This window comes from Hypomesus nipponensis, chromosome 14 (genome assembly GCF_054491055.1).
Source record: "Hypomesus nipponensis isolate SF chromosome 14, ASM5449105v1, whole genome shotgun sequence".
NCBI lineage: Eukaryota > Metazoa > Chordata > Actinopteri > Osmeriformes > Osmeridae > Hypomesus > Hypomesus nipponensis.
In genome coordinates, this window is record NC_140374.1 from 16,990,488 (window position 1) to 17,013,098 (window position 22,611).

The 22,611-nt window shown below is 40.9% G+C and overlaps 1 protein-coding gene across 7 annotated transcripts in view; it reads right to left on the bottom strand.

Moving 5' to 3' along the window:
- The window catches only part of LOC146258842 (transcription factor SOX-6-like), a 68,736-nt gene extending 46,658 nt beyond the window's left edge, over positions 1–22,078 (bottom strand). Inside the window, exons 1-2 of one of the 7 annotated variants that reach the window (XM_084671349.1) lie at positions 21,722–22,078; positions 10,160–10,240 (exon numbers count right to left, since the gene is read on the bottom strand). The gene's annotated coding sequence lies outside the window, so the exon portion shown is untranslated. Of the gene's footprint in view, positions 1–10,159; positions 10,241–11,740; positions 11,867–21,139; positions 21,695–21,721 lie in introns of those variants that run through there. The other 6 variants (XM_084671353.1, XM_084671348.1, XM_084671354.1 and 3 more) reach the window with 6 other exon arrangements.
- Between the last annotated feature and the right edge of the window lie 533 nt (positions 22,079–22,611).

The window sequence follows — 22,611 nt, forward strand, 5'->3', positions numbered from 1 at the left end:
ACAGTGTTCACCAGCAGCCTGGTCACTGAAATAGGTCAATTTTAGAAGCAAACTAATGACAAGAAGAGCTGTTTCGTTTCCTATTATTCCAATCCCTGACATTCATTTTCTATGTGAGGGTGGGGAAGTGAGACAGAGGGAGAGAGGATGGTGGAAATGAAGTTCAGCATCCATTGCAGTTAAACTCCATCGCTTAGTTGTGAGGTTGCCACAAAGCAAACTAAACGCAATCCGGCATTTCTATTAATTCAATACAGCCATTGCGCCTCTTATGTGACTACGTAACTACTGTAGAAAAGGTCTGGCAAAGAAGGAACCCGATAACACCATTATGTGCTTGACTCTATATCTAAAAAATGTGAACTTTTTTATAACTGTCCAATGAATTGACTTTCACTGCTTATGCCCAACAATATACAGAACTAGGCAAGGACCTCATGAGTGAACCAGTTCTTACTACAAGGGTTAGTTCATGGACTTGGTCGTCCCTTGTGCTATTATTTTTACTGGCAGAGGAACACACCCAGAGCTGACACATATACACACTCAAACATATATCTACTTAATGTCAGAGTTCCAAAGTCAAACCATTCAAGACCAAAGTAAACATTTGCTTGCTCAATAGATTTGTTTGTCTGTCTTTCCCCACCTCTGTCGTTGGTACTGTAGGAGAGTCTGAAAGAGGGTAATATATTTAGTCAGCTAACCTGCAAGTGTGTCCAAGCACAGAATGTATTTTGATATTGCATCAATAGAACATAAACAAAATTGCATACAAATTGTCAAGGACCAAGTCAATAATTCCAGTCTCACAAATCAAATCACAATTACTAATCACATGATGTTGATTCTCTCTATCGCTGTCTCCCTTTCTCAGGGACACACAGTAGACTGTAGTGTCTCACAAGCTCAGGAACAAGTAGCACACCCGAGCTTGTTGCATACCACCCAATCACGTGTCACTCCATATTATCACCTGTCACTTCTGACCCCCATGGCTCTTCCAAAGCTCCATACAATGCCAGTTGGAAGTGCAAATAAGCTTATTACACAAGTTAAGCCCAGTTAGGTGACCTTAACGCAAGTTACACAGAGGGTGTAAATATGGAACAATCCTATTATCATAATAGTACTGATGGAGCTATAAAGGTGGCCTTCTACATTGTTGAATAAGTGTGATTAAACCTTTCTAGGGGTTATACAGTAACCGTCTAAAAATAATATGAAAGCTAATCAAAGCGGATAAGAGTACTTACATCTAATTTAAATGTATTAAATGAGAGCTTGACAACTTCATTAACAGCTATAAAAATAACTAAAATATATGTAAGTATGTTTGTATTTATAGTTTCTAATTATACTTTAGGTATAATATTTTTTACTTGGGAAATCACTCTTAAATAAATTAATTTCTACATATATGTCATGTTGTAATACATTCAAATAAATACAAGTATATTTGAAAGTCCAGGTTTCTAAATACAGAGGTGACAGTGTAAGTGTAGGGGCAGAGTGGAAGCTTTTGACAGGAACATCAACAGCTGCCTTCACACATATTTCAGAGCAACTGTATTACGCCTGAGGCCAAAGCCATACAAGTGAGCTTTTTAATATGCCATTATGCCTCAAGAGTGGCCAAAAAAATCACCAACTGTTCCTTCTTACTGGTCCTCAGTGTTGGTTCAGTACTAAGAGTTTTTGTATTTGTCGCCTTCCGACTCCTATTCGCATCCACTCCTATGCATCATTCAGTACAAGTTGAGAAGAAGTGACATGGAAGCCACAGAGGGTCCATGTCTCGCTCAATCAAGTGAAGAGCACAGCTAACTGAAGTAGAAATGTGGCATTTCATGAGTTCATCTTGCCATCAGAATATATTGTATAAATACATCCAATGTAATGAAACTACATACCCAATCAGTGGCTTCAATTATATCTGACTTAACCAAATTAAACTTTAGATCTATAACCACGTTTTTTACAAGCAATATCACAGGGATTCGCAGAAGGCCACAGATCCGCACTGTCAACCAAACTAAATCCTCAGAGAAGAGAAAACATCCCTGAAACTCAGAGAGAGAAGAATTGGAGGGATCCCTTCCCCCGGAGACAGTTAGTGATGTAGAGAGGTGCTGATCACAGGCTGGCAAACATTCTCCAATAAGATAAAGGATCCAAAATGAATAGATTAAGAATCTGTGAAATCACCAACTCACAGAGTTCTGCATCAGCAGAGTAATTGCAAAGTTCTGACACATTTGCCATGTAACTGTACAGGTACATTTTCCAGGAATATTTAACCTGTCAAAATCTTACAGTAAAAACTATGCTGTTGTATCTAAAACGGATTAGGAATCCTAAATCTGTTTACAATTTGTCACTTTGTCTTAAAGTAAAAAACACGTACCTCCTGCATCTTCATCAAAGCAACACATGTACAACTAAGATCATCTCTTGAAACGTCAAAACAGGTGGCTCCAGGAGTACTCTTGAGGTGCTAAAACCTGCTTATCCCAGATTAGGACTGACAGGTTGTATTATTGGTCCCTGCTGGACCTGTCCTTTGACAATGTGCTTTGTCCCCCATAAAAATATAACTATTTTATATTTAGTTGTATTTAGTTATAAACTTTTCATGTTTGTTTTTACATAAAACAACTATATTATTTACACCAAAACTGCTTTCTAAAGGACAAACAACATATCTTGCAATTATTCATGCAGCAACATGAAAGTGTAATTATGTGCAGATGGTCTCCCAATTGAATTTCAACTAGGAATTTCGAGGAAGCCGTTATTGCACGTATTGGAAAATAAACAATAACATTTCTGAAAAGAAAGAAATAGATGGATTACTCTCCATTGTGCAGTGGACTGTTTAAAGCACCAAAATGAAATGATCTACACAGTCCAGATAAAGAAGTGAAAACAGAATCCTTTCGTTTACAGAGCAATGAGCCCAGGTTCTTAGCCCAGGGGTCTCTCATTTCAACTTGAAATCGTAAGAACCGCAAACTTTACATTAAAAGATTAAAAGATCCGACTAAAGATAGCAGAGTGGCGCCCAAATTGGTTGACGTTACCAATGTAGGATGAAGCAAAGGGGACTTAGAAGAGAGGTGGAGAGAGAGAGGGGTTACAGGAGTGATACATACCGAGGCAGCACAGAGAGAGAGAGGGGTTATGGGAGTGAGACACGCTGAGGCAGCACAGAGAGAGAGAGAGGGGTTACAGGAGTGATACATGCCGAGGCAGCACATAGAGAGAGAGAGGGGTTATGGGAGTGAGACACGCTGAGGCAGCACAGAGAGAGAGAGAGGGGTTACAGGAGTGATACATGCCGAGGCAGCACAGAGAGAGAGAGAGGGGTTATGGGAGTGAGACACGCTGAGGCAGCACAGAGAGAGAGGGGAGCCCTCAAGGCCGAGGTTCGAGCAGTTGTTGTCAAATTGCATGCACGTCAATGCCCCACTCGCATGGCTCCCTGTCAGAATTCAGACTAATCCTCTGAGGTATCCCCCAGTCAGGCTAGGACGTGGCACTGCCTGCCTGCCGCCCTCTGCCCCTGCTGTGTGTATGTGTCTGTGAGCTTGTGTGTGTCATAGCTTTGAAGTATTACGCTTACTCAGATAATGATTTATCTGATAGCATTCACACACACACGTAGTTCATGGAATATGGGCAAAATATGACCACACAAACATACACATTCAGACAGTCTTACTGTAAGTGTTTACATACACAGACACACACTCTGGTTGTTGAAAGGTCCGACCGAGAGGTGACAGACCAATCCCAGGAACATAAGTTAACCGTATTCCATTGAGGTCAAATGTGTGTCCAAACACACACAGTCATATGTACACAAACGCACACACAGACATGCTCTAACACACACATGAATACAGACACGCAGCAATACATTGTAAATGGCACAAAGGACCTCAGCTCAACCCTCTAAAACCCTGGACACTAATCTGAATAAGTATACTGTACAGCCATTTACTCACATGGGCCTAAAAACCTCAAATCACCGCAAAGATCAGAGGTGACTTGTAAGCTTGTTATATGAAATATGTCCCACGTCACTCATGGAAAATACAGCTTTGTGTGTTGAGCAACACCTGTGTTTAAACTGTGGTTATAAATAGGCTTTGCTTTTGTTGGGGAGACTGTTGTACAGCTGTTCTGATTTCTATCACATTACAGATAATCATATCAACAGTCTTCTATCTGGCTTCTCAAGAAACTCAATGTCCAGAAGGAGATTATTTTCATCTTTGGGGGATAAAGCAGTTTTTATACATTTTTTCTGGTACTTTGGAGTCAATAAAGAATGTAACTCTTGCTCTCTAAACCCAGATGAACTGTAGCAGGTCACCCTCTGTCCTCTTGTCCTTTTTTCATCTTCATTTGACCAATACTTCACATCGTCCTTCTCCTTCTTCATAGGTTTGCTGAATGTGCACACATGCACACACCAATCGACCAACACTCATACCACTCATGTTGGGCTGTAAATCTGTATTAAGTAGTCGTGCCATTTGCGATTGATTGATTAACACCGTTGGCTGGTTTCAAAGACCCTGCTCATATATTATTAGCCAACTACAAGATCAGCCACTTGTGATGTCATGGACGGGCATATACTTGACATATAGTACCACATTTCATTCACAATCAACCATAGATCATTAGAGCACTATGTTGATTATAAGAATACAATTTTTCCATGCCGTCTGCAGGAACTGTATTGAAAAGAATCATATTTTTCAACCAAAAAAATCCAAATGCATCTTACTATACTGCTTGGCTGGCTATAGGTTGTGTGTGCATGTGTCAGTGTGTGTGCGCACAACTCAGTGCACCACAAGGATTCAACCCTTAAGCTTTTACAAACACACACCGGAACTGTTTGCCTTCCCTGTCCATGACATAAATCTGCCCAGTGTTTGTTTTACAGTCACTGTCAAAGGAGATCTGCTGCTCTATTTTCTTTCCAATTCTGTTCCATTCATCAAATTGAACTGTTCCTCTTCCCGAAAGCTGTGCACTGTAATTGTTCAACAGTTAGGGTTAGGGTTACAAGAGCCTTTCTCTCTAGGATGTTGAAGTTGATGGGTTTCATGAAAACTTGGGGGGTAAAGACGGAGTGAGTTCTAAACAGTAATTTACTTGGCACACATGATTTCTCATTCTCTCTATTTCTCTCTCCCACCTTCGCGTGTCAGTGTGTTGCTCAGCCTTTGAGACCATACTGGACACATCAGATGATCTTAAGAAGAACTATTGGAACAGTGGCCGGATTACTCACAGATTACAGAGTTAAGTTCAACATGTTAGGGCTAAATTTAGCAGGTGTAAACACTATTGTGAAAGAGGCAAGTACCATGTCCCCTTTACCATGTCAACCTTCCTGTTGCTAATCTATCCTCATCCTGTTTAAACATTGATTAGATAGCCTTATCTGACAAACACTTGTCTTGTATATGGTCATATAAAACAAGAAAGAATACACAGGAAGAGCCACACACACAGGCATTTTCAGGCGTGGACACAGCGACTGAAGGGTTCATACTGCATCACATACACACAAGTGAAAAGATCCTTTCCTTGGCTATTTGTTGTCATATGTTTAAGAAAGGAGCTGATTAAGCAGGGATTAAGTGTGTCACACTTTCTGGGTCTCCTTTTGGAGTCTGAGGTGTCAGAGGAGAAGGAGCTTGGGCCACACACACACACATACACACACACACACAACCTACATACACAATACATCTGCACCCTCATAGTTTGTTTTCCTGTGTCTGACGGCTGTTACTGGCATTAAACAAATAAAAGTAAATTTAATATAACTGAATTTTTACTTAGGGCTTGAGAATTGAGCATAGTTCATTAATTGTAGGGATGTAGTCTATTGTTCTTTCAGAGCACTACAATGTAACAAATAATTGTTACACAAAGATACATGGAAAGCTATCTGGACCTAATGTTAATCATTTTGTTGGGTTTACAATAGAGTTTATTGGATTAGGTTCGAACAGGCTTTGTTAAAAGCTGTCTGAAATCTAATCTACTAAAAGGACTTCAATTATGCTCACATGTACTTAAACAATCAGATCCACTAAAAATGGAGAAGCGAAATCTACAGAATTCATTATAGACATTTAGCTGTGGCTGACAGACCACTGTCTTTACTGTAATGAGAAAAGCTGCAATCCGGCTCAGGCTACCAATTTTCAGTGCCAGAAATTAGAAATGTTGCCAACTGTTATGTCACATTCATGAATGGTTCTTCAATGGTTTCCTTCCTCTTTTGCGTCTGCATACCCCGCTATCCCTATACTTCCTAGTGTGTCCTAGATCCAGAAAGTCAATCCCTAACAATATAAAGATTTCCTGACCTTGAAGAGGTCACAAGTTATAGAAGACAGTGAGGAAACAATCCAAATCCATTACTGACAGATACACAGTGTCAAAGTTGCTGTTGAGAGATTTTGTAGATCTAAGCACCAGGTGTCTACCCCCTGTGGCATAGAACATAACAGCTGAGCCCGACCCTGAACTATGACCCACAACTCTTCTAAATTAAAACAGGAAGCAATTAACCTGGGTAGGGGCCATGTCTGGGACATTCCTGTCACCAGGAGCTTTTAGAAGTCTGCAGAAGGAGACACCAGTTGTTTTTATATCTGCTATGGGGAAAGTGGAGACATACGACAGATATGTATAGGCACTCAAATACTGTGCACACTAATCTATGTAATCACATGCACACATGCAAACATACATGGGTAATGCACACACAAGTGAATTACTAGACAAATATCAAGACATTTTATACACCTATTTCTAGACTTCAGAGTATCTCTTGTAGCCTGCTTTGAGAGCCAATGCAGTTCATGGAATGGATTTTATGTACAGTGGCATGTCTTCAAGGGCATGCTAATGCTAATGATTTGATTCAATGGATATTGACATTGATATGCTTTGGGATGGTTGTACCAGATTAGTGTTAAGGTGTCAGGTACAAGATGTGGAAAAGCTCAGACTTAAAGCACCCAATGGCCTCCTGTTCCAATATATCCTGAGCTGTAACACACTTGTACTTGATCCCCTGCACCCCCCTTTACTTCAGTGCCTCATAGATCCATACTGTTACTTTCTCTCCCTCTGCTCCTCCACTCTCTATCTCTTTATTTCCAGCATGACCTCATTGTGGGAGTATCTTCCTAAGCCACAGTTGTACCAGAACATAGACAAGTGCTCATCTCCAGAAAGCTACCACCACCACTGCTGTGGTCTGGAGGCCTTGGAGAAGGAAAATGTGACTGAAGCCACATGTCTCTCTTTTTCTCCTTTCAGAGCTCTAAACACAGGGATGAAACAGAGAAGATAATATTTAGAACAGGCCCCATTTCAAGGGTAATAGAAGAGAAATAGGAGTTGAGCTGGCGGTTTCGAAGGGGGTTTGTGTGTGTCAATGTGTGTGTGTAGGTCTATTTTCTAGCTGGCCATGGGCCATTCGTTGATCGAGCATAAGTTTGGAACCACGGCCTCGGGCCCAACCTATGGTTCCTCCATCTGAAACCAATGAGGTTCCTCAAAATAGAACCATATGGACCTCAGGCTTCACGGTAATGTTGACAATGAGTGTACCCCCATTCCACATTCATGGTTGGACACACAGATGCACACTCACAGGTATACACACATACACTCTGTGGGCATACTGAACATGCACAAACACACATGCTAAAAAACAAAAACATAAGCACAGATATCTAACTATAGATACAGATATCTATGTTCACGCCCTCATCATAGAATTACTGCACCACAGACTTGCATGGCAGTACAATTCAATTTGCTTTTATTTGTAAGCCCTCTTGCAGATAGACATCTCAGATTGATGTACGGCAAAGTCTAAATGCATTATGTACACAATCCTGCCAACACCATTGTGGTGCTAACAAATGTCGATTTAAAACAAATTACATAGAAAAATGTCATACACTTCCTTCCCCACAGTAGGGAAGGCTAGTATAAGAACATCAAGTTTGTGCCCAAAACTAAAATGACAGGAAACAAGGCAATTGAAGTAGAAGAGTCCATTGTTTGGTTTGGGAGAAGCCAAACCGTCAACCTCGGGGGCTTCTTTAGCATGTTTGTTAGTTAGCTCCTCGTAACTTGCTCAAAGACAGCTATCCACTGGTCTTCTGGTCACTCCTCAAACTTGTGGGAAACAACTGCCATTAGGGCTGTGCCATGCTAAACAACTGTGAAACCAGCACAAACAGGTCTTTCCAGAACAACTGAAGAGTTCCCCATGTCCTCCTTTTAAACTTAACAAAGGCTGGTTTAATAAGCTATGATTCACCACAAATTCAGAAATTATGTGGGGAAAACCGTTACAAAAAAATCTTACATCTAATAATATTGAAGGCTTGTTATATCGCAGTTGGAGCAGGCTGCCAAATTTAAGGATAAGGGACATTATCTGATTTTGTTAGATCCCAGCTAATAGGATTTTGACTACACAAAATGAGGAACCACCTGGAGTTGATTCAACCAGAATAGGCTCTATGGAACAGCACACAAGACGACTTGTATTTACGCAAAGCATACCCTCAATATGGTATTTCTATGTATATATTTTTACCAACATTTTAACTTTTTGTTTCACCCGCTGACCTATTTTTATCACTCAAATGACTGGGACTGAGTGTGATGAAACGGTGAATCAGAAACTGGTCCTGATTTGGTCACCCTGCGTGATAAGTGGTGTATCAGAGCTAATTAGGAGTTTAGTCACAGTACAAAGGCAACTGCCCCTGCTCTGTAAGTACCATGCCAACTGAAGTGTATTGACCAGATGTAATAAGGACATCATCTTACCATCTCATTAAACCACCTCCCATTTCCAAAGCCCACTCCCTTTAATGAGACAAAGTAGAGAGAAACCGTGAATTGTCCCTGTCATGACAGTACTCATGCACAGTAATCATGTTACAAGTTGTTATCTTTTGTCCTTTTACCGCCATGTAATTGGATTTAAAAGCCAATGGGATCTTAAAAGACACAATAATAGGATTTTGAGGTTCCTGCTAGATCTGATAAAGTTAGGAATTTAGTGGGAAATTGATTACATTTAACTTTGATACTGTTAAGTGGTCATGTTTCGAGTCCTGTACTTCAAACATGAAGGTCAACTATCATGAGGATGAGTTGTTGTGTTCAGGACTGTTCAGGTGGCTTTGCATGCTGTCAAAGAGTATAGTCAATATAAGGTCTTTGATGCTGTGCCTAATATAAATATTTTCACCATTTATTTGACATATTGTGAGCACACAATGGGAATTCCACACCTAAGATAAACGCCTTTTGTAATGGATCTGAATGTCCTCAAACAAACTACTCAGATGATCCAGTCATCCAATTGGAAAGCAAGGAGCCAATGATACAGTCCAATGAGAATCAGATACTCATTGACCAACCAATGAATCGACTCCGAGCATACAGACAAGACTGTTATACTGTATATCACTTGAAACAAGAGGCTTAACCATATGGGCATGCAAACTCTTTTCTCTTAACTTCTCCCATCTGAAGCCCTACACTTACACCCCCCTGTTAAAACCATTTAGATCCATGACTTCAATTGCACCAGCTTAATTTGGGCTAGTGTTACCAACAGCACCATTGGACTCCCGATATGATCTTTATTGCTAACAGAGAGAAAGTCCATTAAAAGACATACTGTAGCCCCACGCTGAAAGGTTCTTGGAGTCTTGCCTGCTTGAGGCTGTAAAAGAGGCCTTTATTCGCCACGCTGAAAGCTCCTATTGAGGGTCTTCAGAGCTGCACACTATACAGGATGGAGGTCGGCATCCATCTTATCAAAAGCACTCTGTGTGCGCTGCTGAAGGCAAGGCTTGACAGACACACCGAGTCAGGTAAAGTTTGTAAACCTAGATCACAGCAGCATGAAGGAAGGAAGGTGTGAGCACCGCTGCTAACAAACCCGTGAACATGGCACATGCAAGTTCCCAAGTCACATTAAAAGTACACAGACACTGAAAATAGTTATTTGCTGTATATGTTTTTAGTAAGAGAAATGGCAGAGTTAAACTTTCAAGCATAAGGGCACGACACTTACAGAAATATAGAGACTTCAACTCCAACACCCTCTTCTCACTTGTGGGTGAATTTTGAATTCATGAAAGTCACCTGAAAAACACTAAACAACAGAAATAAATGTTACAATATTTAAATTGTTGCCATAAGAAGAAAGTGACATTAGTTGTTTGTCATGTTTATCCTGTGATCACATGTTATGAAAACAGTTAATAAAAAATATTTAAAAGTATAAATACTATCTAGTTTTCATTTAGTCACATAGACAGTAATCCCCCCCCCCCCCCCCCATTTTTTGAGATATGTGAAACAACGAGGCTTGTGTACTAAGTGTGTACTAAAAAACTGTACATTTCTCACGCATTTCACAGTGGTAAAGACAACACACTGCATGTGGCAAAAACATGCCCGGCACGAATGACAAGAGCAGGATTTTTGAACGAGGCCTTGAACCTTGAAAGTTTATTAAGCGTGGTCTGAATACTGTTATCATTGGAGTCACAAACAGGGACCCAAAGGAACCTGGAGGAAGAAGTTATCTGAATACAGCTCTTTCACATCATCAGGATAAACAACATTGTAGCGACTGACCACTTTTCTGAAACAGATTTCTTGTCTTGGCTCTGAAAGTTAAGTCACAAGGCCATATTCTATTGATCCCCACACATCCTTTCAGTGCATGTCCGTGCAGCACCACTTTAATAGATAAACACACAAACACACCAAAGGAAAGGGAGAATACAAGCCGCCAGATAGCTTTAATAATATGGTGGGGGGAGTAAATTAGTTGCACATCCCTGAATGATAAACATCATACGGATGAATAGGGTTGGAGAGACAAGGTCCACAAAAATATATAATAAACTAACTGTAGGATACACTGCTACACACACGCACAAGAACATACGCTGCCACTCCCGAACATCGTTTCCTAAGTACCTTTACACCATTTCTACATGCATATACTAGGCCTTTGATTCTACAAGTTGATGCTAATTGAGAACAATGAAGAAAGTAGCACTGACCGAGTAACTTTTATTCAGGCCTTAATAACAACATGATTCTCTCAGAACCAACTTGTTTTTTTTCTGGGCACAATTAGGGCCAACTCAAAAAAACAACTCAAAGGTCTGCATTCCTAGAAGTTGCATATTTTTTACGAGTATGCTTCAAGAATAATTCTAAGAGTGCCTTTCACTCATTGTGTGTAAAGAGATGTTAGTTTGAGTTGGAATGAGCGGTTATAGTTCAAATGTCCATGCAAATGAACCCCTCATCTAGCTTCACATTTTGTACCGTTCCCTTTTTTGTAACTATCACTACAATCTGTCTGTCTCCCTGTCAAAAACTAGTCAGAAAGGTATCAGATATCCGAAAATCCAAAAAGGAAGGAATGTCATTCAGTAAAACTACAAATACCAGAGATTCACCACCACCTTTTCACCCTCCTCACAGTTGAAATCCCTTTTCTGCGACTTGCACTCCCCTCTCACTAGCTCGTCTGAACACGTTCCAGATATCTGCGAAACCAGTTATTCCTTCTCTTTCTCCGCTCCTCTCGTCTCCTCCACTCCTTCCACTCTCCACGCCCTCTCCCGCTCACCCATCTGCAGCTGGCTGCTCCAAAACACCTGGAGTACGCTGGGTAATCAGAGAGACAGCTGGCCGCACAGGACTGAAGAGGCTGGAGAACATGCTACAGACACTCACATCTCTCTCAAAAAGACAGATGCATTTCACACTGCGCACACACATCACATACACAGACACAGACACACACACAGCCCTGGCATGGGTATTACCTGAACTAAAGACATGTCTGCGCTGATGTGTTGATATGAATTTGTTGGATGCATGGATGAAAACGATGCTGCCTTGTACAGACGGGTTTAGACGTTTTTTATCAACTCAATGTTGAGCATCATAAATATGCTGGAAATGTTTCTTTTCTGTGTCACTGTGTGTGTGCGCAGTGTGTGTGTACATGCTACCTGCGTGGTCATGTTCACCTAAAACGTGGGTGTGGTACACTCACATCAGTGAACAAACACATCTGTGTAACCATGCCTCGGTGGGTCACGGTTATGTGGGTGCATCAGGGGCCGAGGAGGGAGGGGGCTGGTGGCTGTGCTATGATAACCTAATTAATTGAGGTCTATAAATTCTTAAAAAGAAAATATACAGAGAAACGACTTGGAGCTGTGGGATAACAAAGACGGCCCTTTTCCTCTGGAGTGCATCCACCGGATCATTGAGTTACGACCCAGTGGACTCCATCCAGTCCCTGTCAAGCCCAGCTGGCGGGAAGGTTCTGCTGACAGTTAGGACACACAAAAACACACGTAGACACACACACTCGTACATTCTAGAGTGTGCACGCATGCACATGCTTACACGCGCACAGGAGAGAAACAGCTAACACACATGCGGCCTTCAATGCGCCCAGTCACACACCTTCACATGTGCACTCTCTCGCTCTCCCCCTCTTTCTCCTTCACTGTTTTTTTCTAAGAGACACACACACACTTTGCCACATCCTCATCCATGTTCTGGCCAGTTAACATGTACGGTCAAAATAAGGCTGTCCCTGGCTTTCTTGACAAGGAGAGAAGCAGTTGTAACATGGCCCATGGACTACTGTGCAAGTAAGCATGGAGTGCACCTGTATGTGGAAAACTGGCTATGGTAAAAAGGACACAGTAGCTATTCTTTTGAACTTTCAGAACTATACAGTTACACGATATCCAATAGAAAAAAAGGAGCCTGGTGTTCCGCATGCACCAGCACATACAAGACACACATTTATAGACACATTTCCTGTGTTGTGTTGTCACAGCTGTCCCTAACCCTGATGAGCACAGAGGCGAATTAACACAGAGACAAAAAGAGACAGTGAGAAAGAGAACAGTTACATCCAAGCCAGACTTACACCACATGCAATTCTGAAGGTTGATTCTATGACTAACATGTACAAAAAAAACTTTTTATGGACAATAAGTAAATTGATCCTGTGGGTGATCCTGCCTCAGAGTTAGCTCAACTGAGCTGTGAGCCAGTAAATACCCTTAACCTGGGATCAATGAACCTAAGCCTTGGGTTTGCGTGTTATCAGGTCAGAGCAAGGGTGGTCTGCACATAACATCCTAATGACACCAACAAGGAGGGCTAGTGTTTGCGTTGACTGAAAAGCTTTTGTGTTGGCCATACAAAAGACTTAGGTGAACATTACAGATCTCTCGCCAACAAAGTCTATTCTCAAAGATGTCATTCACATGAAATATCGGCAAGGTAAGGGTAAAAAAGGGACAAGCGGCAACACATCAGCGTCAACCTCACCCTCACTTAGTACACTTAGCGGGAGATTACATTCTGCTTGCTACGATTGTTCCGCTTCTTCAAGACAAAGCAGGTTCCACTCGGCAAACCTTCCTTCGACGTTATAAAAACAAGGGGTGAATGTCAAAGGCAGACAGTGAATAGGATCGCTCCCTCTTTTGTTGGGACAGAGAGGTATGCACAAACACGTCACTGCGTGACTGAGAAGAAAGGAGGCCCTGAGAGGGAGTTGAGAACTCCTGAAAAGACTGTATCGTGAGAAGATGTCTTGTCTCCTCCAACAAGACAAAATTCTCAGAAACCCCGTGGAATGAAGGGGCAGAAGAGACCACAATGTTCTCTACGGTGATATAACAACCTGGAGATACTTTGAAAAGACCAAGCTAAAAGATGTCAAAGTTTCCTTCAGTTTCCTGCAAGACGCTAAGCATTCCTGCATTGGAAACCATTATCGTGTTGAAGCACTGACACAATGAAAAACTGGAAATATACACATTTTAAGAATGCAGTGTAGATGTTGATTTAAGAAATGTGCAATTACTTCCTTGAACTGAGGTTGCAGCATAAACCACCTATGCCACAGCCCCAACAACCATTTAAACTGTCAGGGTCAATTAACACTGGCGGCCTCTGTCCTTTAATTTACAAGGCCAGTGAAGGCCCATAATTAATTGCTGCATGCATAAATGCAAAATGAGTCCACTGGGGGTAGGCAGGAGAAATGACTGTCAGGGCTAATACTTGTGAGCTTCATCTGTTAGAGAGGGAAGTGATTTAGAGCAGGAATACAAATCTAACATATGATGGAATGTGTATGAAGAGAGGGAGGTTTTGGAAAGGAGGGTGGGGGTTGGCTAAGAAGTAGAAAGTGGTCTTTGGTGGATGTAGTAGTAAACTAAAGATATTGAAAAAATATTTATCACAAAAGAGAGGGATGAGCATTTCACAGTGCTACAGTACACATAATTACTAATTGTTGTACATTCAGGACTCAATCTCTGTGAGCTCTAACCCTGGTCTTTCTCAAACCATCAAAAGGAGAATGTTAAAAGGTGTTCTAGTTGCACATCTCTTTTTCTTCCCCTATCTTCTCTCTTTCACTCTTCAGAGAAAGGTCTCTATCGTGCTGACCACAGTCTAAATCAAGTTAACCACTCATGTTCAAGACAGCTTGCCCCTAGGCTTTGGGAGGTTAAACGGGTTAGTCAGGAATGGTTGAGCTTTGAGAGAGTTTGATTCAATAAGAGACAGTAACAAAGAGATAGATCGATCCCAGCGGATTTCAATTAGCTACCTTCGTCATTCCCACGCATCCAAACATTGTGTACACGCCACACAGTCCCTGAGCCTATTCCTCCGATTTGAACCATAATTGCCAAAAAGGGTGATCCCTTCTCCATACCCAAACACATCCAAGTCAAGACCACTGACAATTATAACCAAGCTGTCAATCACCTGCAACTGCAGAGGTGCTTCAAGGTGCTGGTATTTTAGTTGTCGAAGACTATCAAAAGCTCATATTACTTTAATCTGAATCCCTACCACATATCCTGTAGAGGTGCATTGCAACATAACAGAGTCATTGAATAACTCATAATAATTCATGGCAGCTTCAAAAGCTGCTGTTGTTCACAAATCTCTCAAAACAAAAGGCAGGCGCTTAACTCTTTTGCTGTGTGCGCTGTGAACAAATAGGCACATAGTTCATTGTGCATTGAGACCGGCACATGAATGGGGAAAACACACGTGAAGCGAACAATGTATTGTACAAAGTAGTACAAGTGACACTTAAACACAAGGAAAGGCCTCAGCTTCCACAATGTAGTCTTTATGACATAAGCTGCTTTTCACAGCAGTTTTTTTGTGAAGCAAATGGAGTTTTCCTATAGCATGCATCCAGCAATAATAATTGACATCACAAGCAAGTCAATATTTCCTATATTAAAAGGGGGAGGGGGGTGGGGACACGGTAAGTTCCCTGAAAATGAAACTGCTGAAGTGGCAATTTTCCACTCCTACGAAAGGAGGCCCTCCCAAAAAAAGCCAAGAAGTTGGGAGCCTGGAGAAAAAGGGCTCTTTTTGTCACACCAATTGTGATGTCACTGCAAGTCCCAACCTAGACAGACCTTCATAAACAAACAAAGAGTTTGTTAGCGGTTCTGGACCCACTTTTAAGGCCTTTCGCATAGTGAACACAAACACGACTTTAGCATTAGTACTTCCAAAAGGCTTTGCTAACATGAGGTTGACATTAGCAGGGCTAAAAGCACAACCGGTGGGTCCCATGAAATGCCTGTGATTCTCTTCAGATGGTGCTACACAAACTGCTACCGTTACCCCCATCGTCATAGAAATGGGCAAGGGGGGGTCTAGAAACCTCCAATAGAAATGTCCAAAAGCCAAGATGGATCTTTCACATCGTATAGAGCGAGTTTGATTTGACATAACATCCAGCCCAGTCAGCTGTACCTGAGCCAACGGCACTCTACACAACTTGTTCACTCTGAAACACTATGCCTCTCAGCAACAAATAGAAATCCGGATTAAATAGAACTGTACATGTGTACTGGATTGAATTGGGGTTTTAGATACAGCTAGTCCTGGCCATTGAACTGTGTCCCATGATCTCTATAGGCATGGGAATACCCGGTCACACCAAATAATGATGCAATGCACCTCACATGGAGGTGATTTCAGGCATGTCAATCTAAATGCATTTTTTCTACTGGTGTTCCTGCATCTGTGATTCTCTATTTCTCTCTCTCTCTCAACCTCTCTCTTATCACCTCAGAACCGTCATTTTACAGTACAAGTCTCTCGCCACCACCTCATAATGACAACAGTTTAATTAAAGACTTCTCTTCACTCTGGAAACCTCATAGACCCTTCAACAGCTGGCCAACAACCAATCGGCTCTCAGCTAAAGGGCACAGTGGGTGGGACCTGCGCCTCCTTTCCCCTGGTTTCCTGGCCACACGGCAGTTTTGGAGACCTCGCCCACCCCAACCACCTATGTCCCCTTCCCTCTCTACTTCACACATTGTGTATTGTGGCCCTGTGGTATAAAAAAATAGGCACGTTTTTGGAAGGACTGGGGGGGGGAAACGAAATATGACACATCACGTTCACATTTCTAAAACATAGCATCCTCTTTCACATAGTTCTTTACTCTGTGCATCTACAATACGTATGCATGTCAGTGTACTGACTGCCTAAACACAGTAGGATATAGGACTGTGTCTGGGTGGAGTGTGCCCATTTCAGCACCTCTGTCAGGTGGTTATAGAAACATAAGAGTTTCATGGTAGGCAAAACCAGCAACTATCCCCACAATATTTCAGCACATTTCAATTGTTCAATCCCATTCCAATTATGGATAACACTACAGACAAACAGCATACAGTTTATCTAGACAGACCAATGGAACATATTTGTTTCACCCACAAACCCAATCTAGGCAATCATTGTTGTGTTTTTTTACCACAAATGATTGCTTTGTAGAGACAGCATTGTATCTTCAAAAGTAATAACATATCTATACTGTACTCAACTGTTAACTTAAATAATTCAGGTGTATATCTACCTGAACACTATAGAGTACATACAGACATAATATCAACACTTTTCTACTCTTTGTTAGGTATGTCTGGTATCCATTCACAGTGCTGAATAAACAAAATGAAATTGGTGGGAGTCTCGTCTAACAAAAGCTAGACTGTGTTTGGTTACTTGACATGGGAACTTACAGCATTACTCTATGGCAGACTTTTGTTCATGATGGTAGGTTGTTTTTCTTGTCTGATACAGAACAGAGAAAGTAAAGTTTTACTTTGTTGTGATTTGTTTTCCATTTCAATCCCATTAAACTGTAGTTTGACAGGAGCCATCATATTTTGCAAGCTTTCCATCAGAAATTCAGATTTGCTTGTCAACGCAAATTTAGACTGTTTGATCATACCGTTCATGGACTATTTTGTAGTCATTGCGTGTGTTGTAACCTGCTTAGCTCAGGTTGCAACAAAATGTTCCATTCTGGAACCTAACACAAGTAAAAATGACGGTTAAATCAATTTGGTACATGGATTCACTGGTACCATGCTCGCAAATCTCGGATGCGTATACAATATCAAAATAGAGGGATCAAAACAAGAATGGTGAGTTGACTGGCTGACAAATATTTTATAATTCATCAAGACCAGTTTAGAAGATAACGTATTTGCTGCTTAAATGCAAAACAGTGGCTTTATTTTGGTTGAATGTCTAATATTGTTGGTCACCTTGCCCCTCCCACTATCCTAAAGATAAAGCTTCCATTGGTCAAGCAAAAGCAATTTACGTCAACAGATTAAGTCCAGAAGCAAGACCAAATCCAAAGAACGTTTTTTTTCCAGGGCTTGATGTCTTCTTGGCTGTACCTTGTGGGTTTAGACTTTAGTCAAGGCTGATAAATTAAGCTCAAGCCTGAAACAATGTATTTTACGGAAATTTCCACTTGAAACCACACTAAGAAAGTCACAATGATGGGAGTTCCAGATAGGGCACAGATGGACATAACAATGTGACATAGATCTGTTTTGCATACAGCATCTGAATATCAGCAGCCTATTCAAGCTGTTTGTAATAGAGGATGCAGAGTGGGTTTAGTGGGGCGTTTGAGTGCCTCAAGAGCTTAAAACTACAGAGGGAAATAATGAGTGATTTAAGGACCATAAAGATTAGACACTTGTATCAGCAATTTAGAATTATATTTCCTCATAACTGGTTCAATATTATTTACTGTATGTAACTGTTAGGTTAAAAACAAGATCAACAACCACTTTCTTTCTGATAGAACTCATTGTGTTGATTTGGAGGTTGTGTTCAGAAACAAATGAATTGTTTAAGTCAATGATTTTTTTAATTAAAGCTGGAGTCGGGCTGACTAGCAATTATCTATTTGGCTTTGGTGTGAGAAGTGTGTGTTTGAACCAGGCAAAAGTAGGAACATTGTTAGAAGATTAGGACAGAGCACACACATACTTTCTTAAGTGGATCTGGCAAGGGAAGACAGAAGCACAGTTTGGGTCTTCGTTATTACTGGTGCGCCAGGTAAGATCCTATTCAGTCTCTTATAATTGGATAGTGGGTAGCAGGTGCTGTAAGTATTGCCTACAAAAAGGAGAGGTCATTACAGCCAATGACAAAGTAAGGAGAGAATGGAAGTGGGTGCCCTATATTCCGTTTTGGCTAAATGGGAAATTCGGACTCCAAGGTTATGGTAGTAAATGGGTAGATCTGTTTATATGAGGTTTCCTGCACACACTCATACACACACACACACTTCCAACCACCACTACCTCTACCTCTTTCCTACAAAACTTGCATTGTGGTTAGGAAACGTATAGGCTTCTGTCACTGCATTTAAAGTGCTCATTCAACATTGTCTCCAACCTTTTATGTTTCAGCAGCAAGACTGCAATTTGGGTGTGCCGTAAAACGGCAGATAAGTATAGGCTGGCTAACGTGCACTTACAGAATGGGAAGAAATACTTACAGCTGAATGTTTTAATTTCTGTTTGCGCAACACATTGCAAATTTGGGTGCTGGTGTCTTTTCAAAGACCTAAACAAAAAATAATTAGGACTTCTGGGTTTGGTACAACCTATATAAATGGTGCACGTTGTTTGAATGACCACCTAGCCACATAATCAAGAGGCCGGATCCATTTACCCAATGCGCCAAATTTTTAGGTCTTGAATACAGTCTTATCAATAAACCAAGCTAAACACAAAAGATTATGCTTTACCGTTAAATTAAAATCTATCAATAATCTATCAAAAAATACATAATTAACTGCCCTTGAATAATATCACAAATTGGATTTTGAAAATATATCTGCTGACATGTAATAAAACATATTGGATATTGTGGAGCTAGTTTCCACTTTCTTATCCCATAACATTTTTTATTTGTATTTCTTTAACGCCAGTCTCTATGTCCTTTATTTATTTTTTTACCCCTCTGGCCCTTTCCTTCTCCCCCACTCTCTGTTTCTCAGCTGTCAAAGACCTTCACCCGTGGGTCTCTTGCAACTGTTGTCCCCAATTGTTCTGCAGTGTCAAACGAGGGTACAACTGTCTATACATACAGTCGTTTCTCATCAAACATCTCAAACAGAATTCAACAGTTGCCCTGATTTAGCAGAAACTGTTTAAATGTTCTGCCTAATTGTTATTCATGATGAAAAATGTTTTGAATACATAAACAACATGGACAAATTCCACTTGAACTTGCGTTTATAAACAACAATTTTATTTTGAAATAAACCTATAGCCTTTGCGTTAAGGCAAGGCATGGGAACAAGAAGTAGGCTAAATCAGAAATATGAGGAGAACATTGTGCACTGAACGTTTCAGTGACGGCTGGTAAACGGATCAGAACGACCAGTTGTAATGTTGTACCACTTGTCAGCCTCAATCTAGGCACCCAGCTACAGGTCCGACCGCCGCGATAGGGTTTCCCAGACAGTGGATAGCACAACCATGTATAACTGCCGTCCCGGGACAATGTGCTGAATTGGCAGCCTATTTATAAGTCTGCCATTTGGACGTGAACGACACTCTAATGCCACTTTACCTTATGAGGGAACTTCAACACACAGCACCTGCTCAAAACAAAATGCCATACGAGATCAACTTCACTCCCGTGGAGGAGTCTTGTCGTTGGATTGTTTTTCAGACACTTTCGCCTACAACAGGAATGGTCTCTGAAATGCTCGGTTTTAGTCAGACAACTAAGTCAGTCAACTAAACTGAGTAAAAGAAAGCGTGCGACACAGTTTGAACGCGGATTAATTGTTTGTTAATTGCCCTATCTCATGGACAGTAAAACAACAGATGTTGAATAGATTAGGTCAATTATTTCGAGGAAAAGTGTCGTAGGTAATCGTTAGGCTACTTGTGACAGCGACCTGGGAGCTGTTCAATGCCATTAAGGTCAACTATTGAGACATCAAGTAGAGTCAGTGTGGCAATTATCCGGATATTGTTATTATCGACATTTCCTCTTTGGTGGTTTTTAAACATCACACACTGGCACGTGCATTCTTTCGTGCGTGCAGCGACTCTATGCAGACGTTATCGCCGCGCGTGCAGCTCCTCTGTGAACGTTATCTGAGACCTTTAATGCGACTCAATTTTGGGAACACCCTTACGTGTGAGTTTATCTGCCTATTCCAGAAAAGATATCTTCTGTGAGCCTTGTCCTACAATACCCTGTAAGGGCTAAATTGTCGTTTTACATCACACAACGAATCCTCACCATGACCCCAAACAAAACTTTCACTTTTTACTCAACAGTCCTAGAAAAACGTACACACTCTGCTACTGTAGTGGAAAGCTATTTTATTCGAATTGGCCCATTTACCTCAACAACGACACGTTTCGTTGTGAACTGAAGGAACACATCAATTCGTACCTTGTCTTGTATTATTCCTCTCTGAATTAGTTTTAACAAGTTACCCTCCCTTCAAATCTGTTACACTCACTTTATATTGTAAGGAATAGTCCAATGCAAGGTGCAGGTTGACTAAACTCATTTACGTATTTACTCATTTAGCCTACTCAAATATAGGCAACATTTAACATGTTAGAAATATCCCGGTTAGGCTGCAATTAAAAAAACTTACTTCGTGTTGCACCGTGTTGTCAGCTAGTACCAATGTCTTGTTTCTCTGGTATTGTCTTCCAATGGATCAGTTTTAGAATGAAGTCTTAGGTCTATTTTAATTTATGACTCACGCATTCTTTAAGGGTCGGTTTCCGTGACCCGAAAGAAAGTTTAACTTGTGAAAAAGACTCCCCTTGCTCCGCAGACAACAATATTTCCATTTTCCACTTCATTTGAAATGTTGCATTATGAAAATTAATTTGTACATTTGCAATCACCGGTCTCTCTCACAAACCATGAGCCAACTCTAAACTAAGGTTTGGCATTCCCACTTGAGGTAGCCAGGAAAGCGCACGTCGCTTTTAATAAATAGTACCACTATGTGGCCAAACAAGACATTGCCCCATAGTAGCCAAAAGTAGATAGTGGGACTCGCAAATCAAGTTGTCTGAAAGTCAAAAACCTTTACTTTCTTGGGTGAAATAATTAACCAAACAACACAATTTAAAAAGCGTTTGGCAACACCTAGCAAACAATTTTTTATGTTGATTTGACTATATTATTTAAACTTAAAAATAAAAAGCTAAAAAGCAAATCTTACCTGGATACATCCAGTGTCTGGGTATGGCCCTTTACGTTACCAATATCAGTCAATATTCTTTATCTGTTGAAGATTTGTGAGTCATTTCATGAGATTACAAATTCCCGTGCGTAAAGTGCAGTTTTGGTAATTAAATGGAATAACTACTTGGTTTCTCCTTTTCAGAGCAAGAAAAGACAATGGTCTCAGTTGTCAGTCTTGGCAATCAACTTTAGCAGTCATGGCTTAAGTGTTCTAAGCATTTCCAACCTACAACAACAGCTGAAAGCAATGTGTCCAAGGATAAGTGTGTACGGGTAGGGAGAGTCGAGCGCAGGAGAACCCCTCCCAAAGTACAGACTGAGAATGAAAGCTTGTTGTGAAAGAGTGTGTGAAAGGAGGTAGAGAGAGAGAGAGAGAGAGAGAGAGAGAGAGAGAGAGAGAGAGAGAGAGAGAGAGAGAGAGAGAGAGAGAGAGAGAGTGAGTGAGTGAGTGAGTGAGAAAGAGAGAAAGACAGAAAGGGAAAGAGAGAGAGAGAGAAATAGAGAGCAATACAGTATATGTGTGTTGTCAAGTAGCCTATATATGACATTGAACTTCCCCATCAAGATGTAGAGCGGCCATACACTGAAAGGCCAGTGATATTCTGTGATTCCTTAATTGGTTAGGCTTAAATAGAAATCCCAACCAAATAAAGATTGCGGCTTCTGCGACTTCTTTAGTTTGGCCTCATATTTCGTTCTTGGAACTTATACACAATTGCTGATGTTTACATTTAGTATGTCATTATGTATATATCTTTACAATGGGAGAATTAAACTGTTTAGACCAAAAAAATTATTGATTGGATTTGAATCAAAATTACACCGTTTAAGGCCTAGGCAAATGTTTTTTCTTTACACAATACTGTC